Genomic DNA, 23138 nt, shown 5'->3' on the forward strand with positions numbered 1-23138 from the left:
TAGAGATATATGGAGATATTATTCTTGGATGAGTCTTGATGACTTGGAAATATTGGAGGAGCATTCTCATTCCTCACTCTTGTTCTACTCGATAGTTTAAAACATGAGAGGGATTTCCCATTGTTCCTCTCAGGTTATTTATGGAATTCTTTGATATTCAGGGATCTTGAGTTGCAGTCAAATAGTTTTGGAGGATTCATTGTGAGAGATTGATAGCATGGTTATCTCCTTGGAATGTGTTTTGTTTTATAATGATCATAGGGGATGGTAGTGAGCCGATTTCTTGAAATGGGAAATGGAGTAGTTTGAGCTTCTTTGATAGGCTTACATCCACGTAGATTCATGATGCATATGTTATATTTGACCTCTTGAGGTTGAAAGGGTTTGGATGCTGTTATGGATTTTCTCTTGGGGTTGTAAAGGAGATCTTACTTGGAACAGTTGACATTTAGAGGTGTTTGTAGAATTACATGCTACATGTTTATGGTTTGCAATTTCTTTGTTTCATCTTAGTGATCTTCCTAGATGTTTAGATTCACTTGGCATTGGACGTGAGGTTATATGTGAAGCTATAGTGATCACTAGTGTATGGTCATATGTTGTCACTTAGGTGGTGACATGGAGGTTCTTGTATCTATTTCTTCTGTCGAATGTGGAGAACATGGGAGAGCTATGGAGACTTGTTGAGAGAGATATTTCTTCTAGTAGTTTTGTTTGCAAAAAGTGCATATCTTTGTGGGTGATCCTTGGTACTACATGATTACACTCTCTATGTGTTGTTATTGGTAGACTCAATATGCCTTTTGATCTTGTTAGATTTGTCATTAACCATTTAGTGGGAGTTCCTAAATGTGTTTGGTATTCATTGACTAGTTTTGCACATGGAGCTTGAGGTTGTAGTTTCTTGCATTGGTTATGTTGGTGGCATGAGTTTCTTGATGTTGTATACCTTTGAGGTATGGGTGATTGGATGGATTAGCACTTTTTGTGGGTGCTATTTTTTGTTGTGTGGGTTTATCAATTCGATGTGAGTAGTCAGTTTGATTGTTGTTCTAGCTCCAATATTTTATCTTGTTTTTTGGAGGATTACTTCACAAATATATTCTAATTATAGGATTTGAAGTTGAGGTTGTTGATGCTTTGGTATAGCTCATGAGTTTTGTGGAGTGGTTATAGTATCTTATATCCTTTGATATCACTGGGATCTTATGCTTATGTTCTTTGAACTAGTGCATATTCACCTTGGCTTGTTCCTTTTTTCTATAGGTGGCATGTTGGAGGGTGGTGAGGATTGTTGCTTGAGATGGTGGACATCATGGATATTATTGCAGATGTCTTGATTTGAGCACACGAGTAGGTTTAGGATCTATGTGATTTCATGGATGGATGTGATGATGTGGTTCATCATTTTGGCTCCTACAAAGTAGATGTTGTAGACTCTTAAAAGGTCTTCAACATGTGGGAGAATGTTAGGATTAGGGTGTCTCAACCTCAGAGTCTTAAAATGTGTCAAATTATTTAATCAATTGTTTCCTAATTGATTTATCCTAAGTTATAAGCTTCCTAAGTTGTAATTCACTTTTTAGGACCTCTTGGTGAGGTGGCATCCTACATGGCAGGTGATTAGATGACATATTCCTTATTTTCTAAGAAATTGGCACCCACATGGAAGATGCTATGTTGGAGTCAAAATTAAGTCAACATTGTCTTAACTGTCACTAACATACATGGATAGGTAGTCATGGGATGTGCCTTGAGGAGACTACTAGTGTATACAAAAAGGGTGGAGATTTCATTGACAATAATTTTGAATCCTTGTTGCTAGGGACCATGTGTAAAGTGTACCATGTGGAAATTTTGGGAAAAAAGCTAGGGACCATGTGCAAAGTGTACACAATTTGACCAATTTTTTTTGAAATTTTAAGGGATGATAGATATTATGATTTTATTGCAGAATCTAAAAAAAATAGTTGATTTGAAGATGTCTAGTTCAGTCGAATTAGTAGTCAAAGGTCAAAATAGGAGATACTTAAAAATTAGGGTTTTACTGTTTAACCACTTAATTTTTAGAATAAAAAGCAGTGATAAATTTAAGAAACTCCCTCTCAAAAAATTGTATAAAATCTTGGCAAATATGTAATTTAAAATATATATATATATATATATATATATATATATATATATATATATATATATATATATATATATATATATATATATATATATATATATATATATTATTGGTGAATCTTTATTTTTCTTTTTTTTAAATACTAATTTTATTGGCAAATTTCAAAAGCAATTTCAACCCCATGAGCATTACAACTTGTAGGCACTATAATACCCTAAAAATGGTCATCTAAACCATGGGCCCCTAATTTTGACAACATCACCAAGGTCCTAACCAAAGGCAATTAAATCAACTTTGAAAAGACAATTAATTAATTCTTCAATCATCAAATATTACATGGCAAGTGAATAACTCTATATTAATTAAATGCTTATTTAATTAATTAGATCATTCCAAGATAATCATTTTGATCAATTATCCTATTTTAATTTATTAAATATCCTAGAATATTTCATTAATTAATAAATTTTCCATTTAATCATGCAAAAAAAGAATTAATTTATTACAAAAGAGGAATTAATACATAAAGCAAGAGTTAAATTGAAAATAAAATAAAAGAATTGAATTGAGAGAGAAATCAAACTTGAGATATTATTTCTTTTTCTAAATTGAGAGAACTTGAAATCAAAAAAACAATTAAAAGGAATTAAATCATTCTCTAAAATTAGAACTCAAAGCTTTTGAGAAAAAAAAGTTTAGTTGCATTGAAAATACTTCTTTCTTGAATAAATCAAAAAATTACCTATTTTTATCACAAATGCATGGAATTAATTAATTCTATCACCAATGCAACCCGAACTTCTTATCTGAATACATTTCAATTAAACTATAATTGGAATTTATCTTAAGGTTAACTGAATCTAATTTCTCAATTATTGTAATTATCCTAAATTGTGCTTTTTCTTGATCTCTCTTGTGATTCTCTATAAAGTCAACCTTCATCTCTCATTCAAAGCACCTTGGAGATTTATTAATATACACTTTTTTCTCTGGTGTCATTGAATTTGTGCTTGCCTTTTTGAGATTATTGCATCTTAGTTTACCTTTTTCCATGTTTAGTTTACTCCATGATTGCTTGAATTCATTTAGCTTATTATTCATCGATCTAGCATAATCTTGCATCCATTTAGCTTAATCTCATGCTCATATAGATGAAATCCTTCATCTTGGTGTAGTCTAGTCACTGGTATTGTTTATACAAATCTAAGAGAAATCTTATGCTCGCATCTTTTAGAAGGCAATTAGTCGATTTGTGATGGTTTTCATATTCATGCTTATATCTATCTAACCATACATGTAATGACTTAATTGAAGTGTTGTGTCTTACATCTATTAAACTTATTTCACTTTTTCATACACACATTTCTGGCACCCACCTCAAAGATGTGCTTATAAAGAAAGAAGATATCTCACCTTGGAAAGAAACACAACCAAGATCTAGTTCTAAAGAAAAGAAGAAGTATTGCAAATATGACAAAGACAACAACAAGAACGTTGTTAATGACGGAGTGGTAGATACTGTTAAAACCAACTCGAAGCCCATGATATTTAACTTGTCTAGTGGCACACAAGCACTCAAAGCAGATGAAACCGCAGTAGAAAATCCTCCGAAGAAAGTAAAAGAGTGTTTCAAAGAGAAACCATGGCTTTCAAAACCTAGACCTGAATTCACTCGTCTGGAAGAATCATACGAATTCGCTTTCAAAACTTTATTGGAAAATGATCTGATAATGTTACTAGATAATTTAGGCCATATGATCTAGAAGTCAAACCAAAATGGTTGAGAGAAAATGAATACTATGATTACCATCGAAATAAAGGTCATAACACAAACAAATGCATGAAGCTCAAGCATGAGATTCAAGATCTCATAGACGTTGGTAAAATTGTTGTCGGGAATCACCCGACAAATGCTAATCACAAATCTTTTAAGGATCCTTTACCTGTTTAGGAACAAGGTGATTCCTCAAAAACAAAAGGAGGTGCCAAAGTAAATTACACTTATACTAGCAATGACAATGTCATCAACATGATTGAGTCTTCCCAACATGAATATTCCAATGTGATTATAATCAAAGACAAACAACATGAATCACAACATGCAAATGCTATGACCCATTCTCAAAAGAAAGTCACTCTCCAAGGAGCTAGTTCTTCAACTCCTCAAACAACATCAAACAAACAAAAATAATCAACATTTGATAAATTTAAACAACTAACTTTATCATCCTCCTCTAGATATAGCATTGTTGAACAACTGAAAAGGACAAATGCTCAAAATCTCTTATGCTCATTAAGAGATCCCGGACAAAGAGTTGCTCACCACTAATGTTCCAAAAGATTTAGATATTGATCGGTTTCAATCTATGGTGGGTCATCTAACTTTACCTCACCATCTCACCTTCTCTGAAGAAGATGACAACTCGCTAAATCATCCACATAACTAGCCATTGCATATTCAAGCCATGGTCCATTAACACCGAGTTAAACATGTTTTGATAGATGGAGGTGTGGGGTTGAATATCTATACTTACAGTCTGCTTACACAAGTAGGATTTTGTAAAAATTTCATTGATCCAGCCAAGAAAATAACAATTAAAGCCTATGATGAAGAAGAAAGGACCTCTAAAGGTCTGGTATCATTACCAATCAGGGTGGGACCTGTAGAGAGAGATGTCATTTTCTAGGTACCTAATCTTCCATTGTCATACAATATATTAGTGGGTAGGTCATGGATTCATGAAATGAAGGCAGTTCCATACACATACCATCAATGCTTTAAATTTCCTTATAACGGAGTTGAAGTCAGTATTCCTGCTGATACAAATCTCCCCTGTAATGCATTGACAAAAGGTATTGATACCTTTGTGCCTAATAATAAACCAACCTCTACAAAATGAAAATCCAGAAGCTCTAATGAAGGATTTAGAAAAGAAATTGAAGATTACAAATACTGGCATGGATGGCTACAAGATAGAACCAATACTTTCATTAGTCTCTCTTCCTCCATCATCGAAATTGTTGGGAAAACCATCAGAGGCTATGAGAACGCAAACCTTAGCTTTGAATATCATATATGATGGTATTTTTGTATAGTCTTCTTCTTCCCTAGCAGATGAAATAGAAGAGAATGTTGTTCTTAAGTGGCTTTTCAAGGAAGATAGTCAAAACAAGGAAGTACGACATTGTGAGATTTCCCCAACCCAATATGGTCCTGGCTACAAAATGATCCAATGCATGGGATATTCAAGTATTGGTCCCCTGGGAAAACTTCAAGAGGGTATTATTGAACCCATTCAGCTACAAACAAAATCTACAAAAGATAAGGCTGGACTAGGATACAATCAAAAAAAGACATTAGACCAAAAACATGCTTCTAAGTCTAAGTGGAAGAAAAGGATACCGCCTTCAACATCACAGGAAGTCGATGCTCAACAAACTCAAGTAGAGTGAGGAAAAGAACAAGAGGAACTACCAATCAAGAGAGAAGAAATGGTCAGTAGTCAAGTTCCAATGGTGTCAGTTACAACAATACAAGAAATTGAAGTTCTAGAAGAAATAAGAGATGAAGTAGAAAGAATCAGAGAATTGTTTGCACCCTTGAAAGTTCCAGTCACATACACTGGTAGACAACAAGTACAAGATTCAAAGACTGACTCAAATGAGTATAAATGGGTTCCAGACTACCTCTCTAATACATCCATTATAGAAAGTCCAGAAGAGTCTAGTAATATCATAGATGACACTCAAGAGCTGATGTGCTTACAGATAGAAAAGGAGATGTAGGAAATCAAACTAAAAAGACAAGAGGACTATGAACAAGGACTGAAAGAAGGAAGAATACCAGAAATTTTTTCATCTATTATATACTCCTCTAATAAAATAGAACAAATCAAGTATGGGACTACACAAGAAGAATTGGAATCTACAGAAGTAGAACCAGTCATTAATCTAGAGGAAGTTGAATGGAGTAGACGACAGGGACTCACAAAACCATCAAGGTCATGTCAACAAGTATATCAAAAACAAATGATAAATGAGACAAATCTTGAAGGAACTTGCAACATTAAAGATCTTGGTGTTGATACCATACATACATTCACTCAATCACTTGAAGAAGACTTGGAAACTTCATCTGACGACTCTAACAACAGTCCTAGTTATGACAATGTTTACTCAACATCAAACTCTTAATCTTCTGATGTAAATGATGAGAATATGTCTACTGATCTTGTTACTATCGAACCATGATATGAAGTCCAGTCTGGCATAGAGAATGATGCTACAAGTAGGTCTATTAGATTAGGTCAACTAAATATTAACATGCACTTTAATAATCATGTTCTGACTCTTCCTGGTCTTGAGACATTTACGCAAGGTAGTCTTCTAGAACTTGACTTTTTGATTCGCAGTTGTGATGACAATACCGTGAACTCCCTCGAACCTATCATTGGTACATCTTGAATTATTTGACTATAGTCTACAAGACCAAACCATAAATGTACCTACTTTTGTCAATGACTACACACTAGCCTATTACCTCAACATAGTTGAACCCATGGACTCTTCCACCAGCGAACAAAGTGAAAACATGATTGAAATAGATTTCAAGTATCTTAGTTGCAAAAATCAGAAAAATAAAAAATAAAAGATCCGATGGCAAAAACCACATTGTGGTAGTGTCAGAGTCTAAAAAATAAAAAATAAAGGACATACCTAATGGTGAAAACCTCTCTGAGGTGCCTAAAGGTGAGATACTTGATATACTACCAAGTCATTTTTAGGAAAGGTCTTCTATATTGATCAATCCAACTGAGCCAATGAACATTGGGAGTCAAGAGACACCACACATCATTCACTTAGCTCAATCACTATCAGCAGAAGAATTGAAATATTTCACTCATCTCTTTTCAGAAAAGAAGATCAATTTTGCATGGACGTACTCTAATATGCCAGGCCTGGATCCTAATATTATCATGTACCATCTTTCTATCACATCAGGAGTTAAACTAGTCAAGAAAAAACTCTATAAGATGCACCCTCATGTGGCATTCCTAGTCAAGGATGAGCTAGAAAAATTGCTAAAAGCTAGATTTATCAAATCTATAGACTATGCGGAATGGATTTCAAACATAATACCTATGTCAAAGGCAGAAAAATCTATTAAGGTTTGCACAGATTTTAGAGATCTCAACAAATCTTGGCCCAAGGATGACATTCCATTGCCAAACATTGACATGATTGCTGATATGACTACCGGGTATGAGATTTACTCACTAATGGACAGATTCTTCAGCTATCATCAGATCAAAATAGCTTTTGGGGATCAAGAAAAGACAACTTTCACATGTGCATGGGGAACCTTTTGCTGGAATGTCATGCCATTTGGGCTAAAGAATGCAGGAGTAACTTACCAAAGAGCGGTAACTACTATCTTTCATGATATGATGCATAAGAATATGGAGTACTATGTTGATGACACTTTAGCGAAGACTATGAAGAGATCCACACATATTCAAGAGCTAGGCCCTATACTAGATAGAATGGAAAAATTCAAGCTTTGGCTAAATCCTAAAAAAGTGTGTATTCAGAGTGACATCTGGTAAACTACTTGGCTACATCATTTCAAAGAAGGGAATTGAGGTTGATCTTGAGAAGGTCCAAGCTATAATGGAAATGTCACCTCTGAAGAACATTAGTCAAATGAGAAGTTTACAGGGACGTCTCTAATCAATCGGACGCTTTATTTATTAGCTGGAAGACAAAGGTCAACCTTTCAGAAAAGTATTGAGGAAAGGAGTAATATACAACTGGGATCAGGAATATGAACAACACCTTCATAAAATCAAAGAATACCTATCCAATCCACCAATATTGATGCCACCAATTCAGGGTAAACCATTGATCTTATACATATCAGCTACTGATTCATCATTGGGGGCACATTTGGTGCAACAAGATGAAAATAAAAAAGACAGAGCTATATATTACATTAGCAGAACATTGGTGTCTTATGAAATGAACTATACTATAATAGAAAAAGCATGCTTGGTATTGGTCTTTCCATCACAAAAATTGATACACTACATGTTAGCACATTCCATCAAGCTAGTAGCTAAGATTGATCTGCTCAAATATCTTCTCAACAAAGAAACACTTACAGGAAGATTGGTTAAATGGTTCGTGGATCTTATAGAGTTTGATATTGAATATGTGGAACACAAAACCATCAAATGACAAGTAATTGTAGATCAACTTGCTGATGCTCCTCTTGAAGACACTCAGCCGCTACATATAGAGTTTCTAGATGAATCAATAATGCATCTTACTCAACAATCATGAAAGGTGTTCTTTGATGGGTCTTTCACTCAAAATGGTTCCAGTGCTGGAATACTTTTTATTACTCCTCAAAAGTATTCAATCCCTAAGGCTTATAAGATTCTCTTCCATTGCACAAACAACATTGAAGAGTATGAAGCTCTGGTAAATGGGATCAAGCTAACTATCAAATGGAAGGTTGTTGAATTACATATCTATGGAGATTCTCAGCTAATCATCAATCAAATAAATGATACATATCAGACTCAAGATGAGAAACTGATGCCTTATAAGAGAATGGTTGATAATCTCAAGAAGTATTTTTCTTTTGTGTCATTCCAACAGATTCCCAGATCCGCAAATAGAGTAACACATGCTATGGCCACCTTGGCATCCATGCCAGAGTTACAAGAGTCTAATTTTTGCTTAAAATTCTTGGTGGAAGAGTTACATTACCTTGCCTATGATTCTCCTAAGTCCCAGATGGTCTATTCTATTATTGGACATGACTCATCCCGCTACAACCAAATTTACTCTTATCTACGTGACCAAATTATCCTTGAAAATCTTACCCGTAATGAGAAAAGGAACCTAACCTGAAATGCTTCATAGTACATCATGATTGCTAATGATTTGTTTAGGTGAGGTTTGGATAATACATTGCTTAGGTGTCTAGAAACTGAAGAGTCTAAACATGCAATATCAGAAGTCCATGAAGATATTTGTGGATCTCATTCGAATGGTCTTACTTTAGCTTGGAAACTACTATGGGATGGCTACTACTGGATGGACATGGAGAAGGATGCTATAAAGTTTTCTAAAACTTGTGAGAAGTGTCAGCTACATGGGAATCTCATACCCTTCATTACACATTGGCCTTTTCAGCAATGGGGCTTTGATCTCATTGGTCAAATATATCCTGCATCATCCAATGAACACAAGTTTATCATAACTTCCAATGAGTACTTCACTAAGTGGGTAGAAGTGGTTCCACTCATCAAAGCAACTAGTAAACAAGTGGCTTTGTTCATCCTTAATTATATCATCTGCAGGTATGGTATACCTTCATCCATTATAATTGACAATGGAGGACAATTCAAGAATAAATATCTAGATGAGCTTTGTGAGAAATTCAAAATTAAACAACACTCGTCATCCGTATATTACCCTCAAGGTAATCGACAAGCTAAGGCATCTAGCAAAAACCTGCTGACTATCTTACATAGAACAGTGAATAAATCTGGGAAGGATTGGCATCTGCAGCTCAATCCTGCATTATGGGCTTATAGAACAAGTATTAGAACACCTACTAGGGCTACACCTTTTTCTTTGGTATATGGGTCCTATAGACACCTAAAATTGTCATGTCTAATTAAATAAATATCTTTATTTATTTAATTATTTTATCTTAATTCTTCTATTAATTGAATAAATCTTTATTTATTTAATTAATTCATTTATCCTCTTCTAGCCTTATTTCTCATTTAAATAAATACATTTATTTATTTAAATTCCCCTTTTCCTAAATTAAATAAATATCTTATTTATTTAATTGATCTCACTTCTTCTATTAATTAAATGAATCTTTATTTATTTAATTAATTCATTAACCTTTTCTACTCATGACACATGTCATTCATCTCTTAATTCCTACACTACCTACCCTCTCATTATTTTCTTATTTTCTGTACCTGCCCTCTAATCATAGCCGATCATTTATCTTTTACACCTCTCAATCTTATCCCTCCATTTCTTATAGTGTCTTCTATATAAGGAGATTCTTTCTTCATTATCAACCCTAACTAACTAACTAACTAACTAACTGACCAATCGACTACACTATGCTTTCGAACTTTCATATGCAATCCTACTTCCAACCACATTTTTGTTCTTTGTTGAGCTCTTGTGCACACATAAAATCTGAGAGCAAATATATCAAGCAAGATTAATGGAGATAGGAAGAATGGAGATCCAAACCTATTGGACATGTGATGGTATAATATTTTTGATTTCATTTGATTTGCATTGTTTTAGGTAATCTTCATATGTTATGGTGGATTTTTGTTGTTGTTAGGCTAGGGTTTTGTGGTTGAATTCATTTAGTCTTTTAATATTGTTGTTATCCATTTTCACCATAAATATTTTGGCATGCCCAGTGGGACTCTTGTCTCTTTTTCATTTAACATCTTTTGTTGCAGATTTTATATTTTTGAAGTTGCAGATCTGACATTTCTGACAACATTTTGATATTTTCATGTCTGCGTACTTTCAGATCGTGTTTTTGATTTTCTGTCGCATTTGTGACATCTAGAATCACGTCTATGCCTTCAATAGTATTTTATTTTTTTGCAGATTCCACGAAATGTGTCTGTGTTCCCTAGTCGCGTCTGTGAAGTCTTCAGGTGCATCCGTGTTTGGGAACCGTGTCTGTGTTAGAGCTAATCGCGTCTACGCATTATGTTTCTAGTAACCGCGTATATGTGTAGTTGTTGCAATTTTATTTCTTTGATCTGGTTTTTTGTCATTCAGATTTCAAATCTGGTTTATATTGAGCTAACATCTTTAGATCTAGCTAACAAAATTGGTGCAACTTGTCTTGAAAGCAAAAGGAGAAAAGAAATCGTTTTGTTGAAGGCCCCTATTTTCACAAAGTCTTTTGGATCTAAAATCTACCCAACTTGTGTGCTTGCAGGAAGGGGTGATCATTTGAAACAATTCAAACTACTAATAGATCATTGTTGCAGGACCTTGGCAACGTTTATTGATCTTTCATTGTGTGCCTTATTTTCATAGATTAGCAAACACTACAATTGGTGCACTAAAATTGAACCAGTGTCCTTTGTGTCCTAGGCAATAGGCCCTTTTTGTTTCATCTTTAGAGGGCCTTTCTCCCCGTGTGGTCATTAGGACTACTAGTGAGGAGAGAATGACCCAAGTGGTAGTGAGGAAAACCCACCTCTTCCGAACCACTATAAACAACTGTATTCATGGTGAAAATTATGGATAACGTGTGCTTATTAGTTCATACTGACACTATGTCTCCCCATAAACCCATTTGATCAAATTTATTTGATCATTTGTAGGGCGTAACCCCTACCGGCTAGGAGCCTTCTATATTTATAGAGCTGAAAGTGTCGCATGTATGGCCACATGAGCGGATGCCCTTACTATCACCTTTTTGTTTTAGAAACCAAAATCTTTCTAGTTGTTGGGGCAGTAGGTCAGACCTTTGGAGCGGCCCACACAAATACAGTTCTTATTAGAGATACAAAGTTCACCATGAGGAGTTTTTGTGGGGATTGATGCTTGGTTGCCTTAAGAAGTGAGTGTTGAGGGTGGAGCTAGTGGGGTCAAGCATCTAAGTGTCCGCTCTAAATAGCAAGCCTCATGTGGGAATCAACAACTATTGTCCTATCTAGCCATAAGAATTGTACTTGTCTTATTTTGAACAATCAAACATTCAAGACCAAACATTAAAACATTGTGTCTTTTGTGTCTCCAAGTGTATGCAAAACATTTTTACATCAAACAACACACTTTTCTTTGAGTCATTTTGAGTCTAAACACTTGCAAACATTATGTCCTCTTGTCACGAAAAATAGTCAAACATTCAGATTTGGTCACAACAAGTCACTTCATAGATTAGAAAAATTGCACAAAGTTTTCATAAACACGTCTGTGTCTAACAAAACCGCGTATGTGTCATATAACCACTTCTGTGAAGGGAAGAAACACGTTTCTGTTCTCTTGAGCAATATTACACTTACAACATCTCAGAAATGCGTCTGTGTCATTTAATCGCATCTATGTCTGACAGAATAGCATCTATGTCATTTGAGCGCATTTGTGAAGTATACAAGCACGTCTATGTTCAGAATTGAAAACTTTCATAATCCAGCAAATAAGGAGCAAACAATTTCAGAATTCTTGAGCTTCCTAAGCTATCTCTTCAGGTTTTCATCTAGAATTCAACCTATCTTTGGGTCTCACAAAGTCCATCATTGCTTTACACCTTACATTACATTCACATTTGTCTAAACTTGAGTCAAAAGGTCACTTGCTTGTCCTCATCATACTTTGTCAACACACTACATACAACAACATTTTGCTAAGTGGTCCCTCATCAAGGTCTATCACCTTTGGGTCTCATTTGGTCTTACTTAGAGTCAAGGTCAACTTACCTCATCAAGAGAAACTATCATCTCTTTGGAAGCCACACGTACTCTACTACATACATACTTAGTCTTACACTTTGGACATTGCAAGTACACTTCAGATTCATTTACATTCTATCCAACTCTTGGTCTTCCATACTCTTTCCATTTTCATCTAGTCTCTCACATCTTGGTCAATACCTAGTTCATGGTTGAAACCCATTCCCAAAAATCTAAGAGAGAAGCTAAAGAGGCTCAAGAGTCTGCAAACATGAGTTCCTATGAGTATGATAATGATATCTTTTTCAATTCTGATCATACTACATTACTTGACATGGATGCTTATAGAAACTTTCCAAATGTTGAGAACATGGACAGTATAAACAATAATGATACACACAATGACAATATGGACAACATTTTAGTACATTCAACAGAAGTGGAAGACTCCATTATGGATCCTTGTTTCAATAGATTGGTTGAGGAAATAATGAGGAGAGATAGACAATACTTCTTACAAGTGATGGCACAAAGTGGAGCCAAGATCCCTCATGATTTTGACATGTTTCAAATAATGGAAAATTGACCTTTGCAACAAACTCACTCCAACATGGATCAAAGGAGGCCTAACAATGGAGGCAATAGAGGACCACATATGGTGTCTGAATCACCATCATCTTTGTTTCAAAAACAAGAGGTCCCACATACACATGGTCAAGCATATGATACTTACCTTCACAGACCATTATGGAAGTCTTATGCAGAAAAATATACTCAATCACATGCTAATGCTAAAGACCTACCACCAAAGCAATTGGATATTCAAAGGCAAGCTCAAAATTTGGACACAAGTAAACCCCGTGTCAAATTTGGGGGCAACACAATAGAACAAACTCATGACATTCCTGTAGAGTATGGTATACATGGACAAAATAGATATTCCATTCCTCATCATGACTCTATACCAAGTGGTCCATATACGTAGCATCACTATAGACCTCCTCCATATGAACATGTGTATGATCAGTATCATCCATATATGCAACATTCTCCTGCTCCACACATTGGTTTAGGCATGGGGTATGGTCCAAGAAGTCGATCTCCACCTAATAACAATTTGGAATAGCAAATCAAGTACTTACAAAAGAAAATGGAGGACATAAATACACCAAAGCCAACATACACAATGAGAGACATATGTCCTTATCCATTTGACAACAACATTCCAATGCCTCCATTTCCTACACACTTTGTGACACCTAAGTTTGATAAGTATAGAGGAAAAGGGGATCCTAAGGCACACATAAGATAGTTTTTCACAGCTTGCATTGAGGTAGCAGTAAAAGAGACATATTTGATGAGATTATTCCCACAAAGCTTAGGCGATCAAGCTATGGAATGGTTCTCCCAACTTCCACCTGGAATTAAGTCATGGGGTGACTTAGCTGAGGCATTTATTCAACATTTCTCATACAACATAGAGACAGACATATCAGTCACTACCTTGTGCAACACCAAGCAAAAGGATGGAGAATCTTTTTCATCACTTTTACAAAGATGGAGGAATCTAGCCAGTAGATGCTCTTGTAAAATTCCACAAAAGCAAATGGTAGAGATGTTCACCCAGAATGTCAACAAGACATTGGTTATGACCTGAGAAAAGCTTGTTTGTCCACCTTCAAGGACGTCATTGAAAAATGCTTAGAAATAGAAAAGGTCCTAATTGAACAAGGAGTCATTAAGATATTCAAGGAAAACAAAGATGACTTTAAAGGAAAAGATAAGCCAAGATTTTGGAATAAAAACAAGAACACAGTCAATGATGGTGTTGTTGATGACAATACTGTGCGACCTCAAATTGTTTTTTCTGGATCAAGCTCTACAAACAATCAAGTGAACACTCAAACAACTTTCAAATTACAAAGGAAGTATACTCCATTGGGAGAACCACTTGAGTCCATTTTCAAAAAGCTAGTGGCAAACAAGATAATCACAATTCTAGATTTTCCTCCATATGAGCCAAAGGTCAAACCAAATTGGTGGAATTATGATGAATATTGTGAATTTCATAAGAGAAAAGGTCATAAAATAGGTAATTGTCATTGAATGAAGAACAACATACAAGATCTTAATGATAGAGGTGACATTGAGATTGAAGGACACTCATCCAATCAAGAACATGAGATGCTTAAGGAACTATTCCCAAAGCATGACAAGGGAAAAGCTAAAGCCACAGATGACCAAACCAACTATACCAGAGCATCCTATAACTATGATTCAACTATCAATCATATTTTGATGGACAATTATGTCTCTATCATTATCATCAAGGACAAAACACTTGAGAATTCTACCCAAAGACCCAAGATTGTCCTAAAAGGCATTGGATCTTCTTTGAAACCTACCTCTGAATGTAATGTTACAACACATCGAGGTAAATTCACTTTGCAAGGTGCTCCAACTAAAAACACCGCTTCTTCATCAACCAAACCTGAGTATGACCTTGTAGAGCAGTTGGGGAAGACACCCACACTTATCTCCATCCTTGAGCTCTTACGCATATTCCCCGCACATAAAGCCATTCTTGACAAAATCTTGAGAGACACCTCCATCTCTATTGATCTGAACGTGGACCAGTTTCAAGCCATGGTGGGATACCTTTCTATTCCACACTCCCTTACATTCACAGAAGCTGACAATGCCTCTGTAAGTCAACCACATAATGCACCATTACACATTGAAGCCTTCATACACAAACATCGAATAAAACGAGTCTTGATAGATGGAGGAGCAAGTCTGAACATTTGTACATTGAGCACTATTAAACAATTGGGATATTCTGATAAAGATGTGAATTCTACAAACAAAATTACCATTAAGGCATATGATGATGAAGAGAATTCATCCAAAGGCACATTCACCTTGCCTCTCAGAGTTGGGCTAGTTACAAAGGATGTGGTTTGTCAAGTCCTAGACCTGGATCTCACATACAATATATTACTAGGACATCCTTGGATTCATGAAATAAGGGCAGTCCCATCTACATATCACCAATGCATTAAGTTTCCTCATAACAGAGTTGAAATAATAGTTAATGGTGATCCTAATCCATTCATATATTGCAATAACTTGAGACCAAAAACTAAGTTGATCATTCCAAGTAATAGGGAAGTTGTCCCTTCTTCTTCATACATTGATCCTAAATCATTAAAACCTTTGACATCAAAACAAGGTGAGCTTAAAGGGAAATTTCAGGACAAGGGCATGGGTGAATACACTTTGAATCAAATCATGTGCTTACAACAAGTTATGAGTTCACCAAAAGAATATGGAAGACCAAATCCTAATAAGCAGGTATCCATCATTATACTCAAATGGGACCCTACTATCTTTCAAAGATGGGGTGAACTAGAAGAAGAAGACTTATACAAAATGCTTTACAAAGACCTTGAAAATGATATGCAAGATCACATCAGCCTACCATGTGATAAATATGGCAAAGGATTCAAGATCCTACAAAAATTTGGGTATGATGGCAAAAGTCCTCTTAGCTTAAGAAAGGAAGGCATCATTGAAACTTTACAACCTGAATTGACATTCAAAAAGGAACGCTCTAAAGGACTTGGTTTCATGACTTCCAAGGTAAACACTCAAAAGACAGGAGAAGAATTACAAATCAAAGCTCCCAGAAATCAACAAGAGAATTGCTATTCCATAGACTCTGACAAATCCTCCAGTGAATATGAACTCACCAAGACATTCAGAGAACCAGGTGAACCCACAGAAGAAAAAGAATTTTATAGAAAATTCAAAATTGGTCAAGAAACAACCCCTAAGGATCCCACACAGTCCTTGCTTCTAGGTCGAAATCACATAGAATGAGAACACCTGTCCTAGAATGCACTACTAGTGATGATAATTTGGATTCATTCATGATCGAGATAGATGAGGAGAGTGCCAATGATGACCTCGATGATTACCTCGACATACCTAAATATAACTGCATTTTCACTCTTAGCCCTGCTAACTTTGAAGACATCAAAGGCCTTCCCCTTGTTCAACACCAACTTATTGATTGGGACCATGAAGGACCTGCAGAGTTCCACACATTCCAAAATGATGAAGCCTTTATTGATTATCTAGGCATATGAGATGATCTTCCCCCTAGGGACGATAAAGAAGGATACATTATAGAACTCAATAGCGTGGCATATTTTGGTGAGGGTGTCAGACCTTCCAGTCGCAAAAACATAAAAATAAAAACAAATTAAGGGTCTTATGGCGAAAACCACATTGTGGCACTATCTGACCCCAAAAAAGTAAAAAGAAAGGATGTATCTAAGGGTGAAAACCTCTCTAAGGCACCCAAGGATGGAAGGCTCGACATTCTCCCAGCATCCTATGAAGAAAAATCATCTATGTTGGTAAAGGAAACCATCAAAACAAAAATTGGTATAGAAGAAATTCCACATAACATAATCCTAACTCAATCTCTGACGGAGACAAAAAGATCAAAATTCATAAATTTCTTCACAGAGAGACAAATCAATTTTGCATGGTCATATACTGATATGCCTGGATTGGATCCGGATTTGGTAATGCATCATTTGACAATTAAACCGGGGGCAAAACCAGTGAAACAAAAATTAAGAAAGATGCATCCACAAGTGGCAATATTAGTCAAAGAAGAGCTTGAGAAATTACTGGATGTCAGATTCATACAGCCAATTGATTATCCTGAATGGATCTCCAACTTAGTGCCTATCAGTAAACTAGATCATAGCATCATAATATGTATAAACTTTAGAGACATCAAGAAAGCTTGTCCTAAGGATGACTTTCCATTACCAAACATTGACCTGATTGTAGATCTCACAGCAGGTCATGCGATGTTATCTTTAATGGATGGATTCTTTGGTTATAATCAAATAAAAATCACATCTAAGGATCAGCACAAAACAACATTCACTTGTCCTTGGGGAACTTTCTGTTGGAATGTCATGCCCTTTTGGGCTAAAGAATGCAGACGCTACATATCAAAGAGCCATGACTACTATCTTTCATGATCTCATGCACGTTACTGTGGAAGATTATGTTGACGACCTCTTGAGAAAATCAATAGATAGAGATACACATTTGGACATACTTTTAGTCATCTTTGATCAGTTGGAAAAATACAAAGTAATACTAAACCCCAAGAAATGTCTCTTTGGAGTAACCTTCGGGAAGCTCCTGAGATTCATTGTATCAAGAAGAGGAATTGAAGCTGATCTAGCAAAAGTCAAGGCCATCCTAGAGATGCAACCACAATGAAACATCAGTCAACTTTGATCTTTGCAAGGGAGACTCTAGTCCATACAAAGATTCATAGCACAACTTGCAGATAAACGTAATCCTTTTCAAGACTTGCTACATAAAAACATCAAATTCAAATGGGATGATAACTGTCAATAGGCTTTCCAGATACTCAAAGATTATCTTCTAAATCCACCAATTTTGATGCCACCAGTTCTAGATCAACCTTTATTACTATACATATCAGCTACCTCAACAACACTGGGGGCACTCTTAGCACAATAGGTTGTCGAGGGCAAAGAAAAGGCAGTCTACTACATCAGTCGCACATTGGTGGGATATGAGCTAAACTACACACCAATCGAGTGTGTGTTTCTCGCTGTGGTCTTTGCTTCATAGAAATTATGACATTACATGTTAACTCATAAAACTAAGTTGGTTGCTAGGATTGATCCATTGAAATACCTTCTCAATAAAGCAACGCTTACTGGGCAACTAGCCAAATGGGTGATGCTCCTAAGTGAATTTGACATTGAGTATGTGGAAAGAAAAGCAATAAAAGGACAAGCTATAGCGGATCAGTTAGCAGATGCTCCCATGATAGATGATGTTCCTTTAACTTCAGAATTCCCAGATGAGTCCATCTTGACAGTGTCACATGCAAAGCACTGGTAGCTATACTTTGACAGCTCATACACATAGCATGGGGTAGGAGCTAGTATACTCTTCATAACTCCTCAAGGGGATTCCATACCAAAATCAAATTCATTATCATTTCCCTACATTAATAACATAGAAGAATACGAAGCATTAACAACTGGATTACAGATTGTAGTTTAGTGGAAGATCCAGGAACTTCATGTTTTTGGGGACTCTCAACTTATAATTCGTCAAGAAACTAATGCCTACAAAACAAAGGATGAGAAATTAATGCCTTACAAAAGAATGGTGGATGACCTGAAACAACATTTCATGAAGTTAGACTTTGAGCAGATACCAAGAGAGCAGAATCGAGTCATAGATGCTATGGCTATAATTGCTTCACTAATTGATCTACCATAGAATGAGACCCGCTATGAGTTCTTGGTGGATAACCTTTTGGTTCCCTCATATGAGATCACTCCTTTTGAGATGATATGTGTCGTTAGTCCTGAGTCCTAGTTATATGGTCCCATTTTCACATACCTTAGTGACAATACCCTTCCTCCTGACCTATCCAATAACCAATGTCACACTTTCATTTGCCAATCTTCTCAATACGTCATTTTAGCCGATATCCTATACCATCGAGGTATAGATGGCACTCTTCTCAGATGTTTAGAAGGGGACAAATCTTAGATTGCCTTACGTGAAGTTCATGAAGGGATATGTGATCCACATTCTAGTGGTCCTGCCTTAGCTAAGAAACTCATTCGGACTAGATATTACTGGCCCAATATGGAAAAAGACTCAAATCAGTTTGTCAAGAAATGTAAGCAGTGTCAAATTCATGGAGACCTCATTCGTGCATCAACACAAGAACTTCAACCAATTGCAACTCCTTGGCCCTTTTGCCAATGGGGACTCGATCTCATAGGAAAGATTCACCCTCCTTCCTCCAATGGTCATAAATTCATCATCACTGCCATAGAGTATTTCACAAAATGGATTGAAGTGATGCCTCTTACACAAGTCACTAGAAAACAAATTGCTACATTCATTCTTAACTATATCATTTGTCGATACGGTATTCCTGTTTCCATCATCAACGATAACGGGTGCCCCTTCAAATATGAGGATGTTCATGAACTCTGTGACTGCTTCCATATTACCCATCATTTCTCCACACCTTATTACCCCCAAGGTAATGGTCAAGTTGAGGCGTCTAATAAAAAAATCCTTAAAATCTTGAAAAAGACAGTCGATGACGCTGGCCACAATTGGCATATCCAACTTAATACCGCACTTTGGGCTTACCACACAAGTGTTCACACACCTACAGAAGCTACACCCTATTCACTTATTTATGACACTGAAGCTATCTTTCCTATTGAGGTCAAGTTACCCTCTTTATGAGTATCTTTGCAAAACATTATCAGTGATGAAGACTATAGGGTCTCTCGCTTACAAGAGCTTGAGCTATTAGATGAACAAAGACAAACTATTTTTAATCACCTCAAGGCTTATCAACAATGAATGAGTCACAACAACAATCATAAGATAAAGCCTCACACATTTGAGGTGGGTGACTTAGTTCTCAAGGAGAATCCTAAAAATCAGCAAGATAGAGAGAAGAAGGGCAAGTTTGAACCAAATTGGCTTGGTCCTTACATTATTAAAATAGTCTATAGATCCGGTGCATATCAACTTTCAACTCTTGATGGTGAACCTTTAGAGGATCCTATCAACAGCATGCACCTTTGCAGGTTTTACACATAGCTCTTCAGAATATCAAAATACCAAAAAATACCAAAAAATACAAAAAATACAAAAAAATCACAAACATAAAAATACAAGATCATTACTTGGTGAAAACCTGGCAAATAGGCACCTTGTGACACAAAAAAAAATTTGGAAAATAGAAAAAGAATTTCATCCAACGGGGAAAACCACTTCGGTGGCACTCTGGGCAAGTACCATGGTGAAAACTAGGTCACCAGCACCATGTGTAGATAAATTACTCCTCCCTCCTTTAGGATTCCATTTCATCCTTCACTTTGCACACACTCACAACTTATCCATTCATAATAAACTTACCCATTCCCATCATGGCTTGTTATTGATCTACCTAAGATTTGTTAGCCATTCATAATAATCCCTCCTTTTCACCCTTACCATCCATAATAAATCAACTCCTATCTGTGGCTAAGGAAAATCCCACATCTAGTGATGGGTGTGGAACTGAGAGCATCACCTGTTCTGAGGAGTACAATTTCTTCCAGCTTTCTTTAGTCTATCCATGCACAATCCATAATAAAGCAGTGCTTGCATCATTGATCCGTAATAAAGTTTCATCTTCTCTGCAATAAAGTATCAGTTTCATGGATTCAGTCAGTTTCAAATGAGACACAACAACAACAGTGGGCTTAGACAAATCATATCTTTCAACAAACTCAAACAACATTATGGTTCAGTGCTATCTATCCTTTTGTGAAAGTAAACATTGTGACCACAATCAAATAAGACTTATACAAGTGACAAGAGACACTAAACTTGAGGACTACAGTGGATGTTGGTGTCGAGTCTTGGTTTTCTTTTGATTTTATCTTTTGGTGACATGTCTTTTAGCTTTTCTAGGATGTCTTTGATTAGAAAGGCGAGGATGGGGTATCATCACCTATTTTTCTTTGCTGTCTGTGGATTGTCTCTTAGTAATGCTATGACTTGTCCAAGAATATGAGGATACTGAGAGTCTAGTGTGAACTGGGGCATTCCTTGTTTGTGACTGTCTTATCTCCATGCAAACAGGTACAATGACTTTCTGGGTTAAACATATGCCTCGATTGTCATAACCTATTTTGCCATAATAAAGCTCAATGATGATAACACACAAGAAGCTCTTTCACTTTCATATCTTCTATCTTCCATCCCCCCTTTCTTGATTGACTTCCATCATCCTTCTTGAGTCCGCGTAGCCTGCTATCACACAATTGAGTATCATGACACACCAAAAATATTTGCATTTCATGTAGTTGCACCTACATTACCACATATTAAGCATTTCATACATACATATAGATATCACAATTACATCACATTCTGCACACAACACATGTTAGCACATTCTACATTCTCATCATATTTATCTGCATTTCATACATTCACATTTGCATTTGCATAACATATTAAAAACATAAAAGAACAAAAATATGGCATTTCATCACATACATATTGTAAAGCGGAAAAATCAAACCCTAGTCGTTCTCCCCTCCCCAACTCCAAGGAGAGAGAAGGGAGAGTCACTAGGGTTGATGGTTTTCACTTAGGAGAGACTTTACATTCAAAAGAGGGGTTGAAACCCACAAGATCCAATCCCACACAATGCAAGATTGGATTCTAAATGAGTTTCAAGGGTTGTGATAGCAAGGATACCCTCTTTTGTAAAGAAATGTGGAAAGAATGATTGAACTAGGAATGCATGTAGAAGCAAGAAAGATTTGCTTATAAATAGAGATAGGGATATGGGATGAAGCTGCGGACCTGGAATTAGTGGTAAAATGTCGAGACGGTGCTGTTCTGCAAATTTGAGCGAAAGTTGACGGGATGATGGCACCCGGCGTGCACACGGTCCTCCGAAAAATTCGCGAAATGAAGGGGGATCTGTTCATCTCTACACAAGGATTCTAGATCTTCAATTACAGCCGCGTACCTGCAACCTACACACAGAAAAGAGAGGACGATTGGGGGGTTAGGGATGAGGGGTTTGCCTTTAGGTCAAACCCCAGTTTTGGAATTAACCAAGAAATGAGAATGTTGTAAATGTAAATGCTTGTAATGTAAACAAGTACTGATACCTTGTTGTAAGAATGTTTGTATTCTTACATGCGAAGGTGTAATGTATGTAGTATGTTGTATGTTGTATGTGATCTCCTCTTCAATGGTTGAATCCTTGTCTTGAATGCAACACTTAGCCTTGAATGGAGACTTAGAATGCTCAATTGCTTGAAGGAATGCTTGAATGCTTGAATATCGTTTCCGCCCTTTTTTCCATCTACCAAAATGGGAGAGGAAATGTAGTTTATATACTTGTCAATTAGGGCTAATAAATTGATTTTCCCGACCTTAGGCCGACCAGGAAACATTATTTTCCAATTTGCAAACTTAAAGACCCGAAGCCCCATAAGAGACCGGGCCCAAAATAAGGCCAAGGACTAGGGCGTTGGGTGCCATGGTCCTGGGGGACCATGGTGCTGGACACCCTAGTCCTAAAGGACCAAGGCACTGGGCGCCATGGTCCCACCTCCAGGGATAGCAGGGTGCAAGGAGGATCAGGCCAGGGTGCTGAAAAATGCAGTTTTTGATGTCATGAACAAGTTTCGGGGTCTCCATTCAGGTTCCGTGTTGCATCACCATCGTGAAGACCCAAATGCAGTCAAAATTGCAAGTGTCACAATTTTAGGATGCTACATTTAGCCCCAACTTTAGCGGGAGTATAAGCGTACGCTCATACTTCCGGTAAAGTACAAGGAAACAACATTGAAAAACTTTCACCACGTCAAGGAGGCAAGATACACCAAGCCCCCAGTGGACTAAGGATCTTA

The sequence above is a fragment of the Cryptomeria japonica genome, chromosome 1 (assembly GCF_030272615.1).
Source record: "Cryptomeria japonica chromosome 1, Sugi_1.0, whole genome shotgun sequence".
In the NCBI taxonomy this organism is placed as follows: Eukaryota; Viridiplantae; Streptophyta; class Pinopsida; order Cupressales; family Cupressaceae; genus Cryptomeria; species Cryptomeria japonica.